This window comes from Lepisosteus platostomus, chromosome 12 (genome assembly GCF_059453375.1).
Source record: "Lepisosteus platostomus isolate fLepPlt1 chromosome 12, fLepPlt1.hap1, whole genome shotgun sequence".
NCBI classification, from domain to species: domain Eukaryota; kingdom Metazoa; phylum Chordata; class Actinopteri; order Semionotiformes; family Lepisosteidae; genus Lepisosteus; species Lepisosteus platostomus.
Genome location: NC_142622.1, coordinates 32,597,590 through 32,622,320, shown reverse-complemented (window position 1 = coordinate 32,622,320; position 24,731 = coordinate 32,597,590). Strand labels below are relative to the sequence as shown.

General features: G+C 36.1%; 1 protein-coding gene and 1 long non-coding RNA gene across 3 annotated transcripts in view; one reads left to right on the top strand and one right to left on the bottom strand.

The window, feature by feature from the left end:
- Positions 1 to 24,731, bottom strand: part of LOC148651413 (ubiquitin-conjugating enzyme E2 E2) — a 142,766-nt gene that overhangs the window by 69,416 nt on the left and 48,619 nt on the right. The window lies entirely within an intron of this gene.
- LOC148651414 (uncharacterized) overlaps positions 1 to 24,731 on the top strand; it is a 44,816-nt gene that overhangs the window by 7,323 nt on the left and 12,762 nt on the right. The window contains exon 2 of the long non-coding RNA XR_015925534.1: positions 19,121 to 19,258. This is a non-coding gene — a long non-coding RNA (uncharacterized LOC148651414). The remainder of the gene's footprint in view (positions 1 to 19,120; positions 19,259 to 24,731) is intronic.

Sequence of the window (24,731 nt, the reverse complement as noted above, 5' to 3'; positions counted from 1 at the left end):
AATTTATATTTTAAGGTACTTGAGAATTTAAGCTACAGGACTTGTTATTCTGGCATTTTTCTACTTTCGCTTCCAATTGTAACCTAGGGATTCAAAAAGAAAAGAGTTTTATCTTAACAATTAATAGAAATCATATTCTGTGAGGTACTGAGCCTTAAAAATATATATGAAGTGCTTTTTTAGAGACTTAACTATTCCTATTCCTAAGAAGTGAAACTTTAAAACTTAAAAAAACATGAAAAAATACATGAAGTGTAGTTCAAATAAACTTTCACAGCTGCAAAACTAATTGCAAAACTACACCAAAATGTGTGTCTAGTCAATTTGCTAAAAATGACAAAACTCTATAAGTAGTAAAGATCGTCTACTGGCTAATCAACAGACACTGGCAGGCTTTTTCAAGAGTAGAAGATATTCATGTAGCCCACATCAAGGCCGAGGCCTACTAGAATCAGCTAAAGCACCAGTTGAGTTATTTCTCCTTATAAATAAAACCACAAGTTTACCACTAATGTAAACCTGCAATGAGGCATGTAACAGCCGGTGCTCAGACAGCAGGTTATGTGTGTATCTGTGTAAAATGACTTTAGGGGAAGATGACAATACTAGTGTGAATAGGATTGTGGTCCTAAAACCTGGAAAAGAGCAGTCATCTACTATTGAGCCACAGGGACAGAAAGGTAGTGCGTAGTTTTGGATTCCTGTCTTCACAAAGGACAAAATGCAAGTATGGCAGACAGTACTTCCTCAAAATGCTGTTTTTTCACCAAAAGTTGAAAAATAGGCACAATGTAACCAGCTAGAAGTAAAACATTATGCTCTATTTTTTGCCATTATACAACAAATCTGTGAACCTGAACAATTAACAGCAATGGCTGTATTTTGAATTTTAAAAATGCATTGCTGCCACATAAGCACAAGAAAGGCCGGCCAACAAAAACAGAATTTCCTTTCTTGTAGAGCACAAAGAGCCTTAACGAATAGCATGTATTCTTGAAGAAACCCACAGTACAATCAATTGACCACATGGATGGTAATCTATTTGAAAACATATTTGTGTAGCTTTAGTCACAGAGATTGACCTTTTTCAAGCTGGAAGTCTATTCTTTCTCCCTCTGTTAAGTGTAGAAAACGATCTGCTTGTACGGTTCAAGAAAGCTAAATCTCACCTCTACCAACCAATCTTCTTTGTTATCGGCTATTTCTAGCTGATCTTCTAAAGTTTCCAAATGGTCATGATGTAATTATAAAAAAAACAGGCCTCATATTTTAATTAAGACTATTCATTTTAAACGGGAATCACTCCATGTGAAGAACATTTACAGAAAAAAAAATCACTGGTGAATATATTTCATTGCTCTATGATCTTGTTCTTCCCTAACTGTGCACCCACTCAAGCCCCTCTTAAATTTTGGACTGCAGAAAATTTAGCAGCTGTACTCAGCTTGATATTTCCTGCTATGATAAGTACTTGCAGCATTCGAGCATTTAACCAACTGTGTAAATCTGTTCTATATACACTTTTTACACTGATTAATTATAGAACTCTAATCTACCTTGAAGTATTTGGGAAACAATTAGAATACCCGATGTCAGAATACCCTACAATGCAGTATTAGCTGTCCACAATTACAGCATTTTGCTGCAGATTTCAATGAGATCACTCTAGAGTAGATGGAAATAGATATAAGAAACATTCTGTTCATGTTACTGTATCTTTGCTTTAATTGAACACATTCATAAGGATAAATGGACTTTCCACCAATTCTTAAATAAATTGTAACTTTAAGTATCAAGAACAAAACAAAATGTTTTTATGGCTACAGTATATTTAATGGTGACTGCTCCATTAATAGGCTCAGTTAAACTGCAGATGGAGTTATAAATTAACCCAGTTCTTATCTATATCAATGTACACAGGTATTAAACTGAATTGAGCACAGCATGAACTAGGAATTTTTATTGAGACTAGAAAAGAGGATGCTAGACAATTCTAGATGAAGCACCACTGCTTGAGCTCACATATAAAAGTCAGCATTACAGGGGTCCCTTTATGCCTGACAGCTGGCAATGTTATTTAATACACAGTCACTGTCTTTTCTTAAGCATCATCTGATTACTTCAGTCTAGGGGTGTTTTTACGAATAAATGGTCATGATTCTAAAATAACTTATGAGTCAAAGACATCTATCTGCATTGATATTCCATCAAGAAAATGTTAATTTTTCAATATGAAAATGTCACTTACCCCTAACACAAAATAAAAAGTGAACGGTCTTTAAAAATAAATACAAAGGAAGCATACAAATGACTTAAATATGAACTGGAAACATCAGCGAGCTCTCTGAGCTGTGTCCACACCTAAATATGAAATGAGAAGCACACAGTCTTGCCATTCTACTGGAATTCCCCTTCTGTGCTGCGTAAGAGAGGAGCAATGGTGAGAGGGCAGCCTGTTGAAGCCACCACTCATGATACTCATGATTTATGTGCCATTCAAATGAGGAATACAGCTTGATGCAGGACAGGGGATAAAAGCAAAATAGTATAAAGAGGGCTCTTCAGAATCCAGGGGATCTTCATGATAAATAAAGCATCAAGTATTTTTTGCTTGAATCAATGATCTGTTAGATCATGGATTATAATTTGGTATTAAGAAAAAACAGAATGATTAATAGTATTTTTTAATTGGTGACAATGGGTTATTAGTAATTTAACACAGGTCTGACTAGAACATTTTATTTTTTGGCATTTACTGTATAAGTTGACACATCTTTATGATATCTCAATTCTATCCTACAGTATATATTGATATTAGTAAATGGATATGTAATAGCTGACATATCCTAATAACATATCCTTCAAAGTACATTTAAATCAGTTTGGTTCCTAAAGTACACCAGTATTCTGTAACACTTCTGTATTCTAAGATTTAAGACCATATTAATTAGACAATCCTGAAACACTGAAAGTCTCAAGTTTGGCACAGTAATGGCATCAATATTGAAATACATAAAAGAAGACCTAAACATGAAAGCCTTGTCTTTATCAGACTATATGATGAACAAAAAAATAAATTCACTGTAGACATGTAATGTCTGGTGACATTTAGCCTACCCACAGACTTTGAGACATGGATTTAGGAAGAAAAAAAAACTAATTGTTACTACTTTTTAAACATACTTTTGAAATTTCTACTTTGTGTGAACAAAAGAACCTTATTAAAAAATCAGGTGGGTACTTTATACTTTTATACTATATAAGTACTATATACTTTATATGACACCTGAAGAAGGCTCCACGGCCGAAACGTTGTGTTCTCTTTCTTCTTTTTTTCAGCATGGAATAAACCTATTACTTGTTCCTTATTAAAAAATGTCATTTATGTCAACAATTATGCTTTCAAATCCATATTGTCAGATTAGAAGAAAACATTAATACATAAGTATAAAATACTTTACAAGTACAGTATTTCTGCACATTAAAAAGGTCAGTATGCTTGGAGCAACTTAATTAAAATGTTTATTTAGATATAGTCTGAAACTGTAAATCTCCTGGGCTTTGATAGATAAATCACCTTTTAGAAGACTCTAAGGTTAATCAACACATTTATTTCACTGTATTACACCCACAATCTGTCTCCAGAGGCTACTTGTGATACCTGGAAAATACTCTACATTGATATTTGCCTGAAACCTTTTCACTTTATTCATATTAGCATAAAGACATTAAAGAGAAAAATCCCCTGAATACCAGCAGTTACTATACGGCATTTAACCAAAAGAGATTTAATTTTTTTCTTGAATAATTTAAAGAGGGAGTAATTTGAGTTGCAGAGTAATTTACCAAAGCTGACAGAGTGTGACATATGGTCACTTTGAGGTGCAACACTGTAACCGAGCCTTTCATGGTAATGGGCAGTTAGTTATAACACTGTAAAGAACAACAATAGTGGGGGGGTGGAGATAGCTAGGAATGGAGTGTGAGGTTTTTTTTTCTAATCTGTCATGGCACAATGACAATGAAAGAATTTATTCAAGCTTGTGCTCCGAAATGTCATTAACAAGGGTTTTGTCTTATTTCAAAGCTGCAAAGTCAGCATGCCATTTACTTTGTCAGTTATAAAAGCATTACTTATTATCACAACAGCTTCCTCTAAAGATCAGACAAACTCCTCTTGTTGCATCAACTTTATCATGACAGGGCTATTGAATCTGAAGACTAAGCATGACAGGAGAAAAGAAAAAGAAAACAGAATTCTATTCTTAACATGTAAAGAATATTGCAGTGAAATGTGTTGATGTTCCTAATGCGGTTTACCTTTAATCACGTCTGACCTGGCATTCATTCAAATATTATGTCTGAATCTATTTCAAGGTATAAATAAGGAATTTGGAAAGACATCTTGCTTTATGTTTTCACAGCGTATGGTGGTGTACAATAAGTATTCATCTAAAATTAAATCCTGCTCAACAAATCTAGACTAAATTCCAAAAGAAGCTTAAGAATGTTTATAAGCAGGATGAGGTTATTTGGCCCATCTTGCTCGTTTGTAAAGTACAGACCTAAATATTTTTAAGATACAAACAGAGTGTGGTAGAAAGTTAATATTCATAAGCCATACCACATACTATATATACATGTATTTAAATCAGACCACACATATTTCTACACTGCTCCAGAACTGTCTTGTTCTGAAACAGGTACATCATTTACACTCCCTTACATTTTTGGTGCGAACCTGTAACAGTGTGTAAAGTGATCCAGTAGCCTGTCTAAACAAGGTTCCCCGCAGTAGTGAATAGTGAGTGAATAGTGAGTATAGTAGTGAGTTTTTTATATATAATTTCCTGTTTGCTTTCAGAATATTAAATTGGATGAAAGGACTGAATGATAAGCAGTCCTTGAAAAGCGTTTCAAATGTTGACGCTTGGGTTTCCATAGTGTACCCTCCTGGCTCAAAGCCAAGACCTAGGATGGTTTATTTCTTTTTTATTTTTACACAATTGTGTGTTTCAAATTTATGTAATCAGTCTGGTTAATTAAGCTGCTAGATTTCTGAATACAAAAAGCAGATTTAGTAAACACACACACACACAAAAAAAACAATTAATTCAGCAGAAAGCACCCAAAAACGTTTTTTTTTTTTCTGTCAGTGAAAATCCATGCATGTTTTGGTCTGATCCTAATCATAAACTAGGATTATTTAAGGCTATCCAAGACAAGGCTGCCAAAGGCAACACTTGAATAAAATATTTTGATAAAACGCTTGAACAGCAGCCTGGATATCACTCTAATTGCCAAACTGGAATATCTGCACATCAGGATATTACAGCTCATTGAACACAATTATTCAACAGTGTTAAAGTGTTTTTAAAAATACCTTATATTGTTGTGACCTCCCTCTACACTCTAAATTTGAATAGTTCATACTCCCACTATGTAAACGTTTAGGTATTACTATTTAGATTTTTTTTTTAATTTAGTTTCTTTACCTTATGTCTAATGCAAGCTAGACTTTTGCCAAACTGAAGCACCTAAACAGAAAGATTACAATTTCAACTGAAGTTCAATTCATAAGTGGACTCTCAGAATGTAATGGTGCAATAAAGGTTTCTTGAGCTTGAACACAATATGTCCTCTTTCATCTTTCTGCTGTGGTCTTAAGTTACTAAACCCAGAGGTCAACATCATTTATGAACAACGACAAAGTTGGTGAGACATTGCTATCTTTATTATTACTCAGATCTGCTTCTCTGCACAGCCCCATTCCACTGTTGAGCCCACGTGATGGCCTCTGGCTTTGTGTTTGATTATAAGAATTACATTAATGAAAACTATGATAAATGGTGCTGAATAGCTGGTCAACATCCCATTATACCAGTTTTAGGGCTCTGCTGCCTCATGTGTGACCTCCACTGAGCGCCAAGTTATTATTTGACTGAAGTGTTTCAGTGTACACACCCTGCATCTAGACTAGGGGTTTCCAAAGTTATTTTCCCTGAGGCCTGTCTGTGAGTCGAAAATATTCAATTAAACCATAAAGCTTTAATGTTTTGTTTTTAATTTGAATGCAAATAATTTTAAAGATAGAAATCCTCTGGACTTCACCTGGATGTCAACATCATGTAAACATTTTCGAAGCTAGTTTATTAAACACGATGTTGAGACAACATTTCACACATAATGAATTCAATTGTTATTCCTCCCAGCAAACATATTTTAACAAAACATACCACTGTGTTAGAATTTGTTAATTTAAACACAAAATATCCCTGGTGTTTAAAATAAGCCAGTGCAATATTTTGTTGAAATGGTTGTAAATGAGAGAAGGCCATTTGGCTCATTCAGCTTGTTTGGATGCTAGTGTACAGATACAAGAAGCCCTAGCACATTTTAGTGAAATATTGAGATAACTTTTAATTTTTAACTAAAAATGCCATTTCCAGACAACACTGAAGAAGACAATCAAGGTGTATCCTCCAGTGTCAAGTGTCCTGAATTCCAGCAGTGTTACAGAGAGTTCTCTAGTTATGTTATAACCATGAATGGGGTATATATGAGTGACCATTACCAACATTGGAATTGGAATCATAGAAAATACTTCCACTTACAGTGTGGTTATGCCTGATAATATTTTTCCCACTTTTCAGGTATTTCTGACATGTCACATACAGCAGGTGTCTGTATAAAGGGCACTAAAAGCCAGGTCAGGAGTAATGACCCCCAGTCAGACTCATTCCAAACTAGTAGCTTATTTATCCAATGATCTAATTTAGCCATTCCATTAAAAAATCCAGACTATCAGTTTGAAATCAATGGCTGAATAGCTTGTTCAAGACTCCCACAACCTGTTTTCCTTGCAATGTTAGGTACAAATCTAATACAATGTATTACGACAGATTTGTATTAACAATTTTTAATTTTATGCTTTTCACTGCATAGCCATAATTTGAGGTTATAAAGTGTTCAAGTAACAGGACAATCTCCACATGGTTACTAGGGTAGTAACTGTATGTAAGGTTTTGTGAGTTTTTTTACATACTCCTCAAAGAAACCTGAACTATGCTAAATTTGCTAAATCAGTATAACTGTTCGACTGCAATTGCAAAATAACTGGTGTCGCAGATTGGTTTGGTGAGCTGATCTTTCAGCTTCACACTCATTATGCTGATAGGGAAGCAGAAACAGTTATTTCCTATTCTCTTTGTAGTTTCTTTGCCAAACAGCTCTAATCTCTTATCAGTATAGAAAATGTAAAAAAAAAAATCTAATATCATCAGGTGAGTTTTTGAAGAGGGGTTTGGGATTTGCAGACCGTTTGTAAACCTTTTCTATCTGCATTGTGCATATTGTACTGAATTCTGCTCAGTTAAAATAGGTGTCTCTGGCATGTAGCATTTTTGTTTAAGATGACTATCAAACTTACAGGGCTTCAAACACTCAACTGCTGATGCTTCCCTGCATATAACACGTGGTAGCAAACAGCACTAGTAAAGGAAAAATCCAAACAAAGTTAGCTTTAATGAATATATCTTCTGAACACTTGTTGATATTTTCCCCCAACACTCCATTTTAATTCTATCATCTTACTCATCCATCGACCCTTCTTGTTTACTAAAAATAGATCAATCTATGTCAAACCCAAAGTGGTCATCACTGATTTTCAGAGTTGAGAACAGAAGAAGCTTCTTCTGTTGCCAGGTTACCCCGCACACTCACAAAGGATCACACCTTCAGGCTTAACTGAAAGCTGCAAAAAATACAAAGAGTAAACTTTTTTATGCACAGGCCAGCACAAAAATGCAAAAAGACCTTGCAAAAGTATCTTGCATCGTCACGCAAAGCATGTACCTTTTATGAATAACACGGTGTACATAGATATTGAAAAATATGAGTCAGAGGAGTTTCTGAGAACACAGAATATGTTGGCCTGAATATGAATAATAATCATATACCATCTACCCTTGAAATGCACACTTAAAAAATCCCTAAAAACATTTTAGCTCAAAATTAACTAATATATAATTTATTATAGTGAGGGACTGGCTAAGATACATATATTCCTTACAGTACTTTGATCGACATTCAAATTATGACTTGGAGAAGAAGCTAGCAGTATGGTTAAGTGTCCAAAGAGAAATGTCAATGATTGCAAAAATTGTAAAAAGAGCTGCCACACTGAATCAAATTTACTAAAATTACTAAAAAAAATTGTTTGCCCTTGACTTTCAGGCTTTATTTTTTTTTTTAGGTTCTGCGACAACTCATTGGGCATGCCATAATGGGATCCTTAAAAACAGGCAGGGCCAGGACAACAAACCCACACAAAACAAAGCCATTGGGTTCCAAAAATAGTGCTCTATATATAGAGAGAGGAAAACTAAGAACACACCAAAAACCAAAACAAACTAAACAAAACACTAGTTCTGAATGACCTCTGACCTGAGCTTCTGACTGACTTCTTCGGTCCCTCTCATAACTGGGTAGCAAACCAGTTTTCCAGACTTCTAACAAAGTTGAGCCTCCCTCTGAGACTCTTCACAGAACTCACAGAGTCTCTCCATGAGACTTCCAAACACTCTGGAAAAAACTAAAAACTCAAGAAGTCCTAATTCCAAAGCAAAGTCTCCTTGTGATTTTGCTCATACAGGATCTGTGGATCACCAGATGGCAGAAAGCACAGACTGACCTAGAAAGCCTCTGTTTCCTGCTCTTTAAACTGCCATCTGACCAGTCTTTAAGCAACTGATCAGATGACTGAGAACAGCACCTCATAAACCCAAAGCTTCCTGGAGAATGTGGTTCAGACAAGGCTACCATCTTGTCCTCCTGCGATCTTACAGTTTTAAGAACATCTCAATAAAACATTGCAATAAATACTGTTAAAACCTAAGAGACCTGCTTGAAGGGGAGATATCATTTATTTAAGGAGTTTTAGCATTATGTTCTGACATTAAATCAGTGCTAAACTGTCTAATTAAGAAATTCATATTCGTGTTTCTGATTATCTACTGCAACAGGAAATGCAAAAAATAAGTAATTATGATAAGGAAATACCAGTGGGATTATTAGATAATGGCTAAAATATTGTTTATACTGTGGCAAGTACTGTATTTGCACAGATTTTAAAGCAGCAATATATTTTGTTGTGTAAACACGCTGACAAGCTCCACAACATACTCAGTTAAGGCTATATTCCATCTGTCACATAAAATTTAAAGACAGGATATTAATTATCTTTGATGAACTGGTGTAACATCCAGGGTGTATCTGTTGCTTGCCAGGATAGGCTCTGGCTCCCCAGCAGGGTTAAAGCAGTTAGAAAATTGATGGATAGACAGATATCAATTAAGTGGAAGTAAACTAAACAGATCAATTGAACGGTCTGGTCCAGATACTTAAGTTTCATTTTTATTGTGTTAAGTGTTTAATTTAGTTTACTACATCTGTTCATCTGTGTGACATACAACAACAGAGATTAAAAGTGTGCTGTGTGACAGGTACATTGTTGCTATACTCTACTTTCAGTGTCCCGTGTTCTAATGAGTTTGCAAAATGCGTATGGCCAGAATGTACGAATGGAAGCTAGACATGCACAACCTGGATATTAAAAAAGGGTGGCACCGCATGCTGGAATATCACAACCAATCATAAAATGACCGTGATGACCAAACAAAATGACAACGGTCAGCCCTTACTTTCATTGGCTTCAACATGTTTCCATTTACACTTTAGACAATGGATTAATTTGATTTTAAGATCAACTCTTATGAATAAAACTCTGTGTATAAAACAATACATGTTTGACAGCACTTGCACAGTAAGAAAGATGGGCTACTCAGTGTGCATGTGTAAAGGTGCACATGCATACACAGTTTGCCAGTTTTAATTACCCTGCAATGATACCGCAGCTTAGTGTAACAGAGAGGAAATGTGCTCTGGGAAATTGGGTGTTGAAGTCACAAGGGTATTCAAGGACCATTCATTTACAACTCAGGACTACATTCTGTAAGGAAACACCCGTGGATTGACCTAGACACAATAAACAGCTTGTAACGAGCCAATGAAAGGATTGCTCATTTCGCAGAACCACCTGAGAGATGGCTTCTGCACAGCAACAGTTATCTCTCCTAATATAGCTTGGCATCACAGAGACCTATGAACCCAATTACAGTCATCAGACATCCCTGTAATAACAACACCATGATTCACAATCTGCAAGACTGCAGACTGAGCATCAATAAGAATTTACACAGGTGTAACTACTTTACATGTGCTGTCCGACTCATAAACCTCATGCCTTTTGAATTCTTGATCTGAGACGGACTCATACAATTATAACACCAACAATCTTTGCAGTCTTGGTGGTGTTTACTTCAGCTGTGGCCAGTTTAGTTGGCCACAGCAGGGTGAACTTTAATTTTATGCCTTAACTGCTACTGTGGTTAACACATACAGTGCCTTGCGAAAGTATTCGGCCCCCTTGAACTTTTCAACCTTTTGCCACATTTCAGGCTTCAAACATAAAGATATAAATTTTTTATTTTATGTGAAGAATCACCAACAAGTGGGACACAATTGTGAAGTGGAACGAAATCTATTGGATTTTTGAAACTTTTTTAACTAATAAAAAAATGAAAAGTGGGGCGTGCAAAATTATTCGGCCCCCTTGCGTTAATACTTTGTAGAGCCACCTTTTGCTGCGATTACAGCTGCAAGTCGCTTGGGGTATGTCTCTATCAGTTTTGCACATCGAGAGACTGAAATTCTTGCCCATTCTTCCTTGCAAAACAGCTCGAGCTCAGTGAGGTTGGATGGAGAGCGTTTGTGAACAGCAGTTTTCAGCTCTTTCCACAGATTCTCGATTGGATTCAGGTCTGGACTTTGACTTGGCCATTCAAACACCTGGATACGTTTATTTGTGAACCATTCCTTTGTAGATTTTGCTGTATGTTTGGGATCATTGTCTTGTTGGAAGATAAATCTCCGTCCCAGTTTCAGGTCTTTTGCAGACTCCAACAGGTTTTCATCCAGAATGGTCCTGTATTTGGCTGCATCCATCTTCCCCTCAATTTTAACCATCTTCCCTGTGCCTGCTGAAGAAAAGCAGGCCCAAACCATGATGCTGCCACCACCATGTTTGACAGTGGGGATGGTGTGTTGAGGGTGATGAGCTGTGTTGCTTTTACGCCAAACATATCGTTTTGCATTGTGGCCAAAAAGTTCGATTTTGGTTTCATCTGACCAGAGCACCTTCTTCCACATGTTTGGGGTGTCTCCCAGGTGGCTTGTGGCAAACTTTAGACGATACTTTTTATGGATATCTTTGAGAAATGGCTTTCTTCTTGCCACTCTTCCATAAAGGCCAGATTTGTGCAGTGTAAGACTGATTGTTGTCCTATGGACAGACTCTCCCACCTCAGCTGTAGTTCTCTGCAGTTCATCCAGAGTGATCATGGGCCTCTTGGCTGCATCTCTGATCAGTCTTCTCCTTGTCTGAGCTGAAAGTTTAGAGGGACGGCCAGGTCTTGGTAGATTTGCAGTGGTCTGATACTCCTTCCATTTCAAGATGATCGCTTGCACAGTGCTCCTTGGGATGTTTGAAGCTTGGGAAATCTTTTTGTATCCAAATCCGGCTTTAAACTTCTCCACAACAGTATTACGGACCTGCCTGGTGTGTTCCTTGGTCTTCATGATGCTCTCTGCGCTTTCAACAGAACCTTGAGACTATCACAGAGCAGGTGCATTTATACAGAGACTTGATTACACACAGGTGGATTCTATTTATCACCATCAGTCATTTAGGACAACATTGGATCATTCAGAGATCCTCGCTGAACTTCTGGAGTGAGTTTGCTGCACTGAAAGTAAAGGGGCCGAATAATTTTGCACGCCCCACTTTTCATTTTTTTATTAGTTAAAAAAGTTTCAAAAATCCAATAGATTTCGTTCCACTTCACAATTGTGTCCCACTTGTTGGTGATTCTTCACATAAAATAAAAAATTTATATCTTTATGTTTGAAGCCTGAAATGTGGCAAAAGGTTGAAAAGTTCAAGGGGGCCGAATACTTTCGCAAGGCACTGTATGTACAATAAGGTTTACTTCTTTTACTTCCTGAACTAGTGGCATTCAATAAGGAAGCCAATTAACCAAGCTGTTCCTTTTTAAACATGTAGCGTCTGGTTCTGTATGTATCCATACAGAATATACACTCAGAAGGTTCTAGGAAAGATGAAAGACAAAAAATATGGAAAATATTTCAGCAATTAATATTGCTGTTTTTAAAAGGAAACATCATCTGTTGAGTGTGGGTGTGTATTTTTTAGTCATTGCACTTTCATAAAAATCAACAATGAAATGAGATTTGGAGATATGAATACTTGCATTCTTAGATCCTAAAGATTCATTTTCAGTATGTTTCTTAACAAAGCAGGATAAAATAAACTCTTGACAGTCACATTACCATTATCCTTACAATCTGATATTGGCTTGTTTAATCTAGTCTATTATTTGCAGGACTTAGAACATTTTCTGGTAGCTGGTATTTCAAATGCTTTCCTGGACATTTCTGAAACAGTAGTTTGAAACAATTAGATTACAACGCTCCCATATCATCTATCTCTAAGAAAAAATCAACAACATTTAAACAAAAGAATCATTTTCTCATTTTTTTATTATGACTGAGATGTAACTGTCCCAAATCATAAATAACAGTAAAACAATTAAATGTAAAACAAAAGTACATTTCTGAAAAGAGAAAGACTAAGTTTTCAAACACAGTTTATTTGAACATTAGCAGAAGCAACGGATTAGAAGCAATCAAGAAGATTGAGCTCTTCAAGATCTATTAGTCTTGAGGTTAGACAAATGCCTTTTTGAAGGAGTGTGAGTCTAATTTATATAGCTATGTTCTAAAACTGGTATACGTATATTGAACAAATATAGAGATTAAGAAAATAGAAAATAGGGTAATAAATCATTAAATAAAATAAGCATAACCTCCAAATTGTAAAGATATGCCAAGAATATACCAAAGAGGCACTTGAGATCTTTGTTCACTGGCACAGCTCTGGTGAGGGAATAATAAATCATGCAAACTGGGATAAACATTTATAATCAATAACAATGACACATACAAAATACAGGTTAACCTATAAACAAGCAAGGTGTCTCAGATTCCTACATCCTGTCCAAACAGATAAACCAAGATCACAGCCCAGTATTGAAAAATTATATTTAATGCTTAAAGGGAGGCCAACAAGAGAGATAAACCTACGTTCTGAACAAAAGAGAACGCAACCCAGAGCTAAATCTCTCTATAAATGTGGATGTTCCACAGTAAATGGAACTCTATCTCCCTATTCTAAAAACGTGATCCACTAACCAGGACAGAATGTTTTTAATCTGGCAACTGTTTATAAAGGAAAGAGTTTCCTAAAATAACAGATGGCAAGCTGTCTTAAATAAGGTCAAAATAATTAGAATCGGCTTTAAGGTTGATTTGAAGAAGGTCCTCTCCGCTGGCACAGTTCTTTTCCTCTTGTATCTTCCACCTCTTCTGTGTTCCTGTCTTGGTGTCTGCCTACTTGTCTTTTACCCTGGGATATAATTGGGATATGGACTCTTAATGATTTACCAAGGAGTTGATTAGGGTAAGCCAGAAGATTCCTTTTGATTTATTGTCTCTCTGGTTACCTACAGCTCTGCAAACATTTCGATCTTCTCTCATTGTTTCTAGATCCGGAGACACGGCAATAGCTACTTCAGCTGTTGTAACTATATTCTGAAAAACTGGAACATGTTAAGATCCTTTTGAAGAACTTAACAATACATAGTCATATTTCAAAAGTCATGAAGAAGGGCTTGATATCCTCAAATATTTCAATTCACTGTTGTCTCTACTGAACTCTATACTACTTTCTCTAATACTATTAGGTAGTCCAGAAACATCTTGATTGTTGTAATTAAGACCTGTAATTACATTGCAGGTAATCTGATATTTTACCATTTTTTCCCAAATAATTAAAAATTGACAATATTTTTCATGGCTCCATGCTTTCAAGTTATTTTACTTAAAAAAGTAAGACTACATTGGAGAATATACACACCAAAATATATTGGGTGGAGCGGTGGCTCTGTGGCTAAGGATCTGCGCCTGTGGCTGGAAGGTTGCCGGTTCAAATCCCACAGAGGAATCCTACTCTGTTGGGCCCCTGAGCAAGGCCCTTAACCCCAGCTGCTCCAGGAGTGCTGTATAAATGGCTGACCCTGCACTCTGACCCCAAGCTTCCCTCCCTGTCTGTGTGTCTCAAGGAGAGCAAGTTGGTCTGTGAAAAGACAAATTCCTAATACAAGAAATTGTATATGGCTAATAAAGGGATCTCATCTTATATAAAAAATAGGATGAAACCAAAAATATTAAATTGTCTGAGAAATACTTAGGTAAAACAAAACTGATCAAGTTACTGTCACAGGCCCTCCAGAGCCAATGTCTGCCTGGAATTATGTCCCCTCAAACATTATGTAGTATCTCTGGAAGACAGTATAGACCAGGGGAGGGCAAACTTTTTTGTCCCAAGGGCCACATAAAATTTAGCAATTGTATAGCGGGCCACTTGAGCCTGGTGTTACAGATAGCCTATGCCCTATATAAGTTTAGAATCCAACATAGTTCAAGGTTAAAGATAACCTGTGAGAAAAAATATTTTAATATAAAAAAATAAAAATAGTTGAAATTGAAATTATCTGAATGTACAAACAATTTGAAAAAAATTAAAAAATAGTCAACATCTTTGTAAAATGCCAAAAAAATGATTAAATAAAAATGTAAAAGTGTAATATCAATGTTTTTTTAAAAAGGGGGAGTAATACAATGTCTTTTTGTTTGTGCGTCTTAATGGGCAGGTGGGCTTGTTTAATAAATAATGTTAACATAATTCACCAAAAATACTGGGTAGTATTTTTGAAATGGCAACATGCATCTCCTTTTCAACATTGACTCTTGATCTAAACTTGGATTTGATAACCGCAAGTGATGAAAATCCAGCTTCACAAAGGCAGGATATTACAAAGGGAAGCAGAATTCACAGGGCTCTGTTGCTTATTCCTTGGTACTCCAAGGGTATGAGGGTTTTCACATTCTGCTACTCGGTACACAACTTTGTATGATGAAAGAAGAACTTTGCTGGGGACTGCAGTTTAGTTAGAAAAAGCAGCTTTGTGTTCATTCATTGATTCACTTGCGCGACAAATATTCACGAGGCTTACTTACTACTGTGAACAGTTTCCAAATGATGTTTCAATTTATTGGGGAGCAGCCAACACTTTAAGGCAGACAACACATTGAGGACATTCTTCAGTGTCCACAATTGTGCACGTCAAACTGAAATTAAAAAAAAACTAAAAACTCACAAAATGACCACTCATAGAAACATGAAACACCAAAGCCGCGATCAACTGGTACGCTGCTTACAGACTGCTGACTCTTGTGGCCAGTGTCATGTGATACAATCTAGCTAGGTAGCACGTGACTCGTACATTCTGTGTACACGAACAGTGGGTTTTGCTCGTAATATAATTTTTGACCGGTGAAACCTCAGACGCCCCTGACCAACAATGGCGCCTCCCCTAGGTTGCGCGATGCACAATTTTGAATCACTGTGGTAAAACGTATTCTAACGGCACGAATAATGAAATGTATGAAAAAACGGCATCGAACAGTGGAATTTGGCTAATTTATTTTTTACCTCAAGGGCCGGTTAAAACAGGTTGGCGGGTTGGATCCAGCCCGCGGGATGTAGTTTACCCACAGGTGGTATAGACAGTAGAGGCCTGGTTAAGGTCTTAAGAAGTTTTTGGTGTTTATCGCTTTTTACTAATATATCTAGCACGCCAAAATGGAAATGGAAAACAATTATAAAGTAAAAACAACAATGATTTTCCAATTAGTAAATAGTGCTGGTATATTTTAAACTACTTGATAATCAGAAATAATAGGTTCAGCCTCCAACCTCTTCTGACCCTTGACTTTGAAATCCCAGCCTTTGTCTTATTCAATGTAACAGACATGCATTCATTCCTTCCTTCATTTACACACAGACATATGGCCTGTTATCTTTAGGTAAAGTGATGGCAATTCTGGCTAATAAAGTTAAACTGCACGAAAAACCGAGGTCACTTGACCCCAGAGCAATGAAGCATGATGCTCTTCACTTGCAAAATTTTAATCCTGACTGGTAAAAGTTATTAAATGTCACCAGATCTACAGTGTATAACAGGATATAAAATATGTTAAGGAAAAGCAAAGAAATTGGCACCAGGCTAAAGGATCTACATCTAATTAGCAGTTAGTAGTGACTACCATTATTTTAGGTGTTATGTAATTAAATTTAAAAAGAACAAGCTAGATACTGGTTTGACAAAACTGTTGGCTGATGGGAAGAAAAGATTATTTCTGCTGCTGCTGCAATTAGCCATAAAACTGGAATGCATATTACATATACCAAAATACAAAAGGGAAATAACAGAAAAAAAACTGACTAGCCTAATACAAATATTAAAAGGTGGTGCAATTTCATTTTACTGTCACATGAATAAAAACAAACTTGTTAAAACATTCCCTTAAGTGCTGCTAAACATCCTTTATCATCCAGACAATACGTTTTAAAACCCACTAAATACAAGAATGTCCAATTAATGGAAAGGGCAGATTCTGAAGGTGAAAAGGAAAAAACGAGCAGTGAAAGTAAAAGTAATATCTCTGGCAACTGTCACCTTCACAACTGTTGGCTCCTATACTCATTTGGAAAGGAGCTATCGATTTAGCACAATTTGTCATCAGCCTGCAGCACCAGTAACTACATATTTATTCTGCGTTTCAAAGACTCAAAGACAGCTTTTACAGTTTGCCAAGTCACACACTTTAGCCAACAAATAACAAACCATTCCATAACACACATTTAAAAAAAAATGTAGGCTAAATAACCAGAATCCTGAGAAAACAAAAAGATCCTTTCTCTGTCTAAAAAGTTGGAAATCTTATTTGTAAACAGCTTTTGCAAAAAAAAAGTACCATTTATTGTAGCAGTAACCACCTGTGGGATTGGCTTTACTGAAGCTACTTTGACTTAAGGATCACATTTCAAGTATATATTGTATCCCAATGAAATCTGCACCAGGAAAACACCTCTGATCTCAAAAGGGGTTTAATACTGTACAAATGGGATTTACAGCAAAGCACCCAGGTAATACTGCGAATACTGTATGTGTATGTGGCAAAATGGTTTGTGGCCAGATGAATAAGAACCTATTATTCTAAATACAAAGCATTACATCTGACGTAAATCCAAAAATGTGGATGCAAGTCACTTGCATCATTCAGCCAACACCATCCCTGTCAAGCACGGTAGAGGCAGCATTAGCTTGTAGTTCTGCTTCTCCACAACAGGGACTGGGAAGCTTGTCAAGAACAATGGAACTTAGAGTAGAGTACTGGCAAATCTTTAAAGGAAACCTTGCGTCAGACCTAAATCTGGGACAAAATATCACCTTTTCAGAAGGACTGTGACCTAAAGCACAGGGCCGAAGCAGCACTTGAGTGGTCAAAAATAAGAAAGCGAATGACTTGAGAGGCCCAGTCAAACACGTGATTGGAATCCTAATGAGAATCTGTGCTGTCCAATTGCAAACCCCATGCAACTTGTGAGAGCCTTTTCAGGTCTGAATACTTAAGCAATCAACATATTTCAGTTTTACTGTTCAGTTTTTGGTGACATTTAATTTAACCTAAATTATCCTTATAAGTCTTTGAACTTTTAAGTTCTAAATTAAATATTAAAAATAAGTTAAAAAAACAGTATTTTTATTTATATTATTCTTATTATTATTCGTTCCGTAATTTCACAGAAATGGACACTTTAGGAAAAGTCTAAATATTTTGCAAGGCACTGTAGTTTACGTTCATATGTTACTTGGGGAAAATCTCTTTGTAACTTTCCTTATCAGATGGTGCACTTTCAGCACTTCCCTTCTGCTACAAACAGGCTCAAGCACAGCAAGTGTGCCCATGCTCACCCACACACACTATCGTTAGCCAATTTACTCACCTCACAAACTAGAAACTACAACAGCACAGGACAAAACAATGCCGCAAGACAAAGGCCAAAACAAAAACAACAACTTGGCGCTTATAAACATTCCACTTGCGTATTCCTTGAACTATGGGTGAAAGATAAAACACAGACAGGCAGACACTCAACCTCAAGCCCAGCAAGCAACATCATTTCATCTGCTGAAAGCAATATGATGCCAATTAAATTTTAAATATCTTCACCCCAAACTGAAGCACTCGCATTTATCACACATTCTGTGATATGTAAGCGTTATATTTGTGATGTTAGACACCAATTGATAATAAACCACAATCGTGTCCTTGAGTGGCCCCAGCTAAAGTCCTGATTTGAATCCTATTGAGAATCTGTGAAAAGACCCATGAACTACTGTCCATAAGCAATCATAGTTTCCCTGTCTGGCTAACAGTAAGGGCAGGCATTGATCGACCCCGTTGAATAAGCCTCGAAAAGGGCCTTGCACTCAAATACGGACAATATCAACCGTATCTATTCCACCAAACACCCATTTTCACAATTGAAAGAAAGGAACAACTGGCAGGATAGACGTAAATGCGTAGGCTACCCATAGAACAGGCTTGAGCCTGATTTTAACTTAAACACATACAATACCTTCTCCAAATCATAGGGTGGATAAATACACTTTGTGGAACCCCCTTAATACAAATTCAAAATCTAACTGGATCTAACTGGAGGATTTTGCTGTCATCTGCTTAATACAGTTACATTGCGAGACCCTTCTGGAAAGTCACAGAAGGTGCACGGAGCCAGAGCTCGTTTCTCTGTGTCAGCGCTGTTCAGGGACAACACACCTGTTAACAGACTGTAAATCCTTCTGACACGAACACAGGTGATGTTGGTTTAATGTTTTTGAATGCCTGTATCTATAGCTATATAGCACATTAATATCTGTTATTATTATATTTTTCATTAAATATGAATTGAATTTTCTTTTCTTTTTTTGCCACCCCTTCTTACAAAACACAGAAGGAGCGGGCTGCACACCACTGGAATGTAACCAGATTTAAGCGTGACAATATGGTACAGCAGCACCACTGATGGACTCCAACAGAATGGGCAGAGATTGAGAACTCTAAGACAGCCAGTATGTGGAAACAATTTAAGGTAAGAAAATGGAATAGATACAATTTAAGAAAGTTTGCACACACTAAATGCAAGTCTCAGATTTTCAAAGAGTAGTAGAGCTGGTGGAGGACATGGTATTGCAAGTAGAGTTCACCCTGCCCCGCAAACTCTGGATACTGGTATCCTTAAGGCGATTCTTCATCTCCTTCGAAATTCAGTCTTTTCCCTGTCTGAAAGGACTGTCTCCATGTTCAGATAAACCATTCAAGCTGCACAGCAGCTTTCCCTAAGAAGGATCTTAGCTCATTACACCAGCTATTCATCCGTGAAAACTATCATGCTAGTTAAATGCGTCTAACAGTTAGAAAGGTTTTGTGAATACTGTGAGCATACGATTAACTTCCTCTCTTCTGATCTTTCTATATCATTTACATATATTGGCAGATATTTAGTATATTCCACATGTGTAATTTAGGCATCTTCTAAATTTTAGATGTGTTTGCATGTGAACACGAGGCTTCCAATCGTAGTTTGTTTAAGTTTTTCTCTAGTTGTCTCTTATTTTTTTTTACCCACATGTTTCTAATTTCTTATGAAGAAAGCAATTAAAGTATGAGGATGTCATTTTTAATTCGCATCGATTTGAATCTGGAGACAAACGGGTGTGCAAAAAAAGAAAAAACAAAAGTTCTGTGTTTCAATTGAACATTATTTTGTGGTTTGAAACTATTTCAAGTGAGCACAAAATGCTTTGAACGTGGTCAGTATCATGTCATTTTCAGAAATGTGATTCTAAAAGTAACTTATGCTTAAATATTTGAGGGTTTTAAAGTTAAGTAAAGTGTACTGTAAATGCAACTTTAAATGTTAATGTTAATGTAAATGTCACAAAGGATGTTATATGAAAATGGCCTACATTTGCATTCTCTGTGCTCTGCTCATGGTGGTTAGTAGGATGCATTCATTGAGGTAAATTATTTTTCAGTTAAATTTAGCTGGATTGGCATGGCTGACAACATATGATTTTGAAATGCTGGAAACAAATTTACCTTGAAGATCGTTTCAATGTAGTGTGCTGTGCAAGATGTGTTGTATTTGAGGATCATTAGGATACGCAAGCTTCTTAAAGTACCAATACAAAATACTAACCTAATATTTGGTAAACCATTTTTTTTTCTAAGATGTGGTAGATTTGCTATAGCTGGAATCATGGCATATGTGTGAAGATCAAGCAAACATAGATGTAACAATTTTTTATCTTTGGACTAGATTAATGTTTTTATCTAAAACTTTCAGAGCAAATTGCAAACCTTTACTTACAACCTCCATAACCTCCACATAAAACTTATTTAATTACACATCAAACTTTGGTAATATAACATGTATATTCTATAATGACACTTAAATGATTAAACATCAAACTAATTCTCAAATAAACCACAAATTTTGCAATTTACCCATCAAACATGATTCACATTTTAAACATTTAATTTCTTCCTGTTGTTTTCCAATTAGGATAATTAAAATGAAAAAAAAAAAACATCCTATGCAGAATAGTAAAAGCCCATGTAAAGTAGATAATTAGCACACAGTGACAGCAATTTCAATAAGCTGATCACCAAATTATGCTTAAAATTGTTTAAAAAAATCATGAAAAGCTATTTTGTGCCATTGTAATGTAGATAGCTGTAAACCTGCTAGGCAGTATGCATTTTAATGGCCACTTTTTAATAAATATTGTTTTATTTAGTAATCTTATCAAATGTTAAAATGAATTATCTCCTAAGCAGCTCATTGTAAAGGAGTTCTCTTGAAGTCCCCCCAGGGTGCATAATGATTAAATCCTGTCCTCCATATCTGACTGAATCCCATTCCAGAAAAATCTTGCTAGAAGCTGGAGATCTTATCTTTGCATATTTAAAAAATAACAACAAAAACAAAGGATATTTCCATCTGGATATGTTTCATTTTATACCCACCCAATTTGGAACTGCTAATTGTTTTGAGACTCGACTTTCCAGAAGCAACTCAACTCAATCGCGCCCCCCTGAGAAACACCCATTCAGACCCACTCCTCTAACATGCCTGCTTAAAGAGGCATCATCGTCTGACAAACTCCACGCTGCCTGACAGAAGAGGTAGCGGTGACTGGTGGGGTGGCCTGCATTTCGCATGTATGTCCGTGCAAACCTGCAGCCATCTGGCATGTCACAGAAGCAGTTGCTGAAGTTACTGCCACGAAACCGAGAACACTCAGGTCAGATAAACCCATCCGTACCCTGGTGGCACTTTGCCAATTGTGCACCAACGCTTGAAGAAGCTCAGCAACAGTCAAATAGGGGCATTCTAACTTGATCAGTTGAACCACTGAACCTCAACTTGATACATGCTGTGTATGTTGAACTGTTTTTCAGAGTTTTCACTTATTGTTAGAGTTATTTCACTGTATTGATATATACACTGTATGCTGCTTACATTGTTTTACAGTATTGACCCAGTGGAGTTCCTTCCTTATTCAAAAAAAACAATTCTATTGCAAATTAGACAACAGTCTAATTAAGTGTATGTAGAGAAGTACATATGATGTAAATGATGAGACAATGAGTCAATTAAATGCGACTAGTAAATGTGGCGGATTAACCATTACTACACTTTAAATTTGTGGCTTATCAATAATTTACATTGAGCTGTTGTGATGATGTTTGTGAAGATTCTAATCAATGCGAATTTAAAATGAGAAGCTAAATTACAAGCTTGGTTTCACCACACCCAAACTAAGCTGTCCGAAAATCCTCAACACCAACAGCGTTGATTCATGTGCAATAGAAAACGGGCAAGATTGTACCTTATGAATTCTGTTAAGGGATGACAATTTAGTATTACTATTCAAATAGTAGAAAACACTGGTTGAGGACACCGTGTTTCGGACAACAGGGATTTGTTTTAGCTGTATTTTCTGCCAAAATACAGAAAATCAAAGGATTAGTCCTAATAACTGTTACAAATTTACTCAGGATAATTAACTTCACTGTTAAATTATTTAGAAGCCATATTCAACAGTCACCAGGCCATTCCTACAAGAGATCATTACGGTCATATGATTGGACCACAGCATAACGTAACTACAGAAACAGACATGCAGAGGAACCGAGAATAGAAAGAGGGACAGTCATCACCACTCCTCCTCCTCTTTGTTTCGTTTGTGCCATGAGAGAATGCTTCTTTCCAATTAGACTTGAAACCGGATTACGTCTAGGTAATCTCAGTGCTGAAAGAGTACCGGACTCCGAGCTTTATTATATAAGAGTTCTTCGTGCTTCGTTAATAAGGAAATTCCGATTACTTTTACTGCCGATTCCAAAGGCTTAAAACAGCTCTCTTATTTTAGCGATGATTTTGTTTAGAAGAAGGAAACTGGTCTGTATTCATTTGCAAGCATGTCTTTAGAGAAGGAGATTTAATCCAGATTTTAAATCACACAGGTTCTTTGTGTGTTCTGTTAAGGTTTTGCTGTCTCTAGATTACAATGGCAGAGTTGGGGACTTTCTTTGTCTAAACACAGCAGGGCTCCAGAACTCACTGACCTTTAAATATCTGTGTATGGTGGGTTGTTTAGCTGTGTTATTTATTGTAATATCGATTAGTTCCAAGTTCGGTCCTTTTATTTACCTATTATCACACCGTGCTGGAGAATACAAGAATACACATGCTACTGTATGTAATTTAGAAATCCCAGACTTTATGGGGTGTAATTATTAATCTTTATAATTTGCTTGCACGGTATACTGATTTCTCTTGTAATTTTGTCACAACCTTAATTTGAAACAATATTGATGTATATGTTATCCTACACAGAAATAGTATAAAAGCCCATTAATTGATTATATCAACTGAAGGCATTAGTTGTTAAGTATGTTAATTCCCTGATTCTTCACCTTCCAAATTTAGAGACCTGAGATCAAATCTAGGCTGTATATAAAACCCATAGAATTTAAGTCCTTAGAGAACAGAACGGACCTGGTTCCAAGTTTTGAAAGCTCTAATTAAAGCCATATTTTGTTTAATTAGTTAATAAACAGTTCTATTACACTGTTAAATCCAATTTACAACAAAATGTCCCATTGCCTTCTCTGCAGTGCTATAGCCTCTTCCTTTAGTGTTCAGTCATCATGACTTATGTTAAGTGTTTTATTTATTAATACATAGGTATGGTAACTGAAGAGGACTAGGAAATTAGATTTCCTGAATACATAGTCATAGATTACCCTGAATACAGAGTGAATGCAGAGAAAAAAAACACATATTCAAGTATAATGCATCAATTTTCTTACACTGTGCCATATCAAATAAATACTAAAACACTGTGCTACTTATAGAGATTTCAATAAATCTTTTAATAGTACAGCATGACTTTTTACCAACAGAAACTAACGATAAATTAGATAAACGTCTATGGATTATGGTATAATTCCTTTGCTGAAAGACCAATGTTTTCATACAGCAGCGCTACATCATTCACATCCCGCAATGGACTGAACAAAAACAAAATGAACCAAAATATTTTTACTAGTGGTTTATTTCCACAGAAATGCAACAAACAGAACCTACCTTTTTGGACAGAACTAATTCTGCTGCAGTTAACCAAAGACAGTGCAAAGATCTCTTTCTATATTGCATTTCTCAAGAATGTTAAACAATCACAGCTGAAGTCAATACTGCAGTATATTTTGGCTTACAAGAGTAGGTCCACAGGCAGTCTGCTAGACAAATGTCTTCATTAAATGGGGTATGAAACATTGCACACATTTATCTTAAAGTTTATTCAAATGAATTTTAGCACTATCCATATGATTTCTTTTGATCTGAATCAAAATAATACTTTAACTACATGTGTTTTAACAGATTTTTTTTAGACTGACGTATGCACTAATTTCTCAGCTTCAGAGTAAAAAGAAAACTCCTTTTGTGAAATCAACTCTGACTTTGTTTTTAAAATCCGTTTAAGGTACCTTTTAATTCACAGGCCAGCATAAATATAAACACTTGAGAATATTGAAAATCCTGTTTGATTATGGTGTAGTATTCCTATGCCTATCAAGATAACTAGCAAATACAGTTAAATGTATTTTCATTAAATTCAGACTAAACCAGGAGAGAGGTGCTGAAGGACCTACACAAATAAACGCTATTTTTAATAAGGGGAGAAGCCAGCCCAACCCTGATGTTAATAACCATCCCAACCCTAGTATGATCCATAATCTTCTCACTTTTCCATTTCTCTTTTATTCTGACACCTCTAACATAATCGTCACCATGAGACTTTACTGGTCTATCCCAAAGCCAGAGCAGACAATCCATGCTGAGTGTTGAACCATTTTATAGAGGAATCAGACTGTAGTCAGGTGGAGTCGATTCCTCTCATAACCTATTTAGTTCTCTCTCTGAAGTGTCCCTAAGCCAATAATACATTTATAGGTGAAGAACAAGGAAGCGCAGATAGGCTTTGCTGACC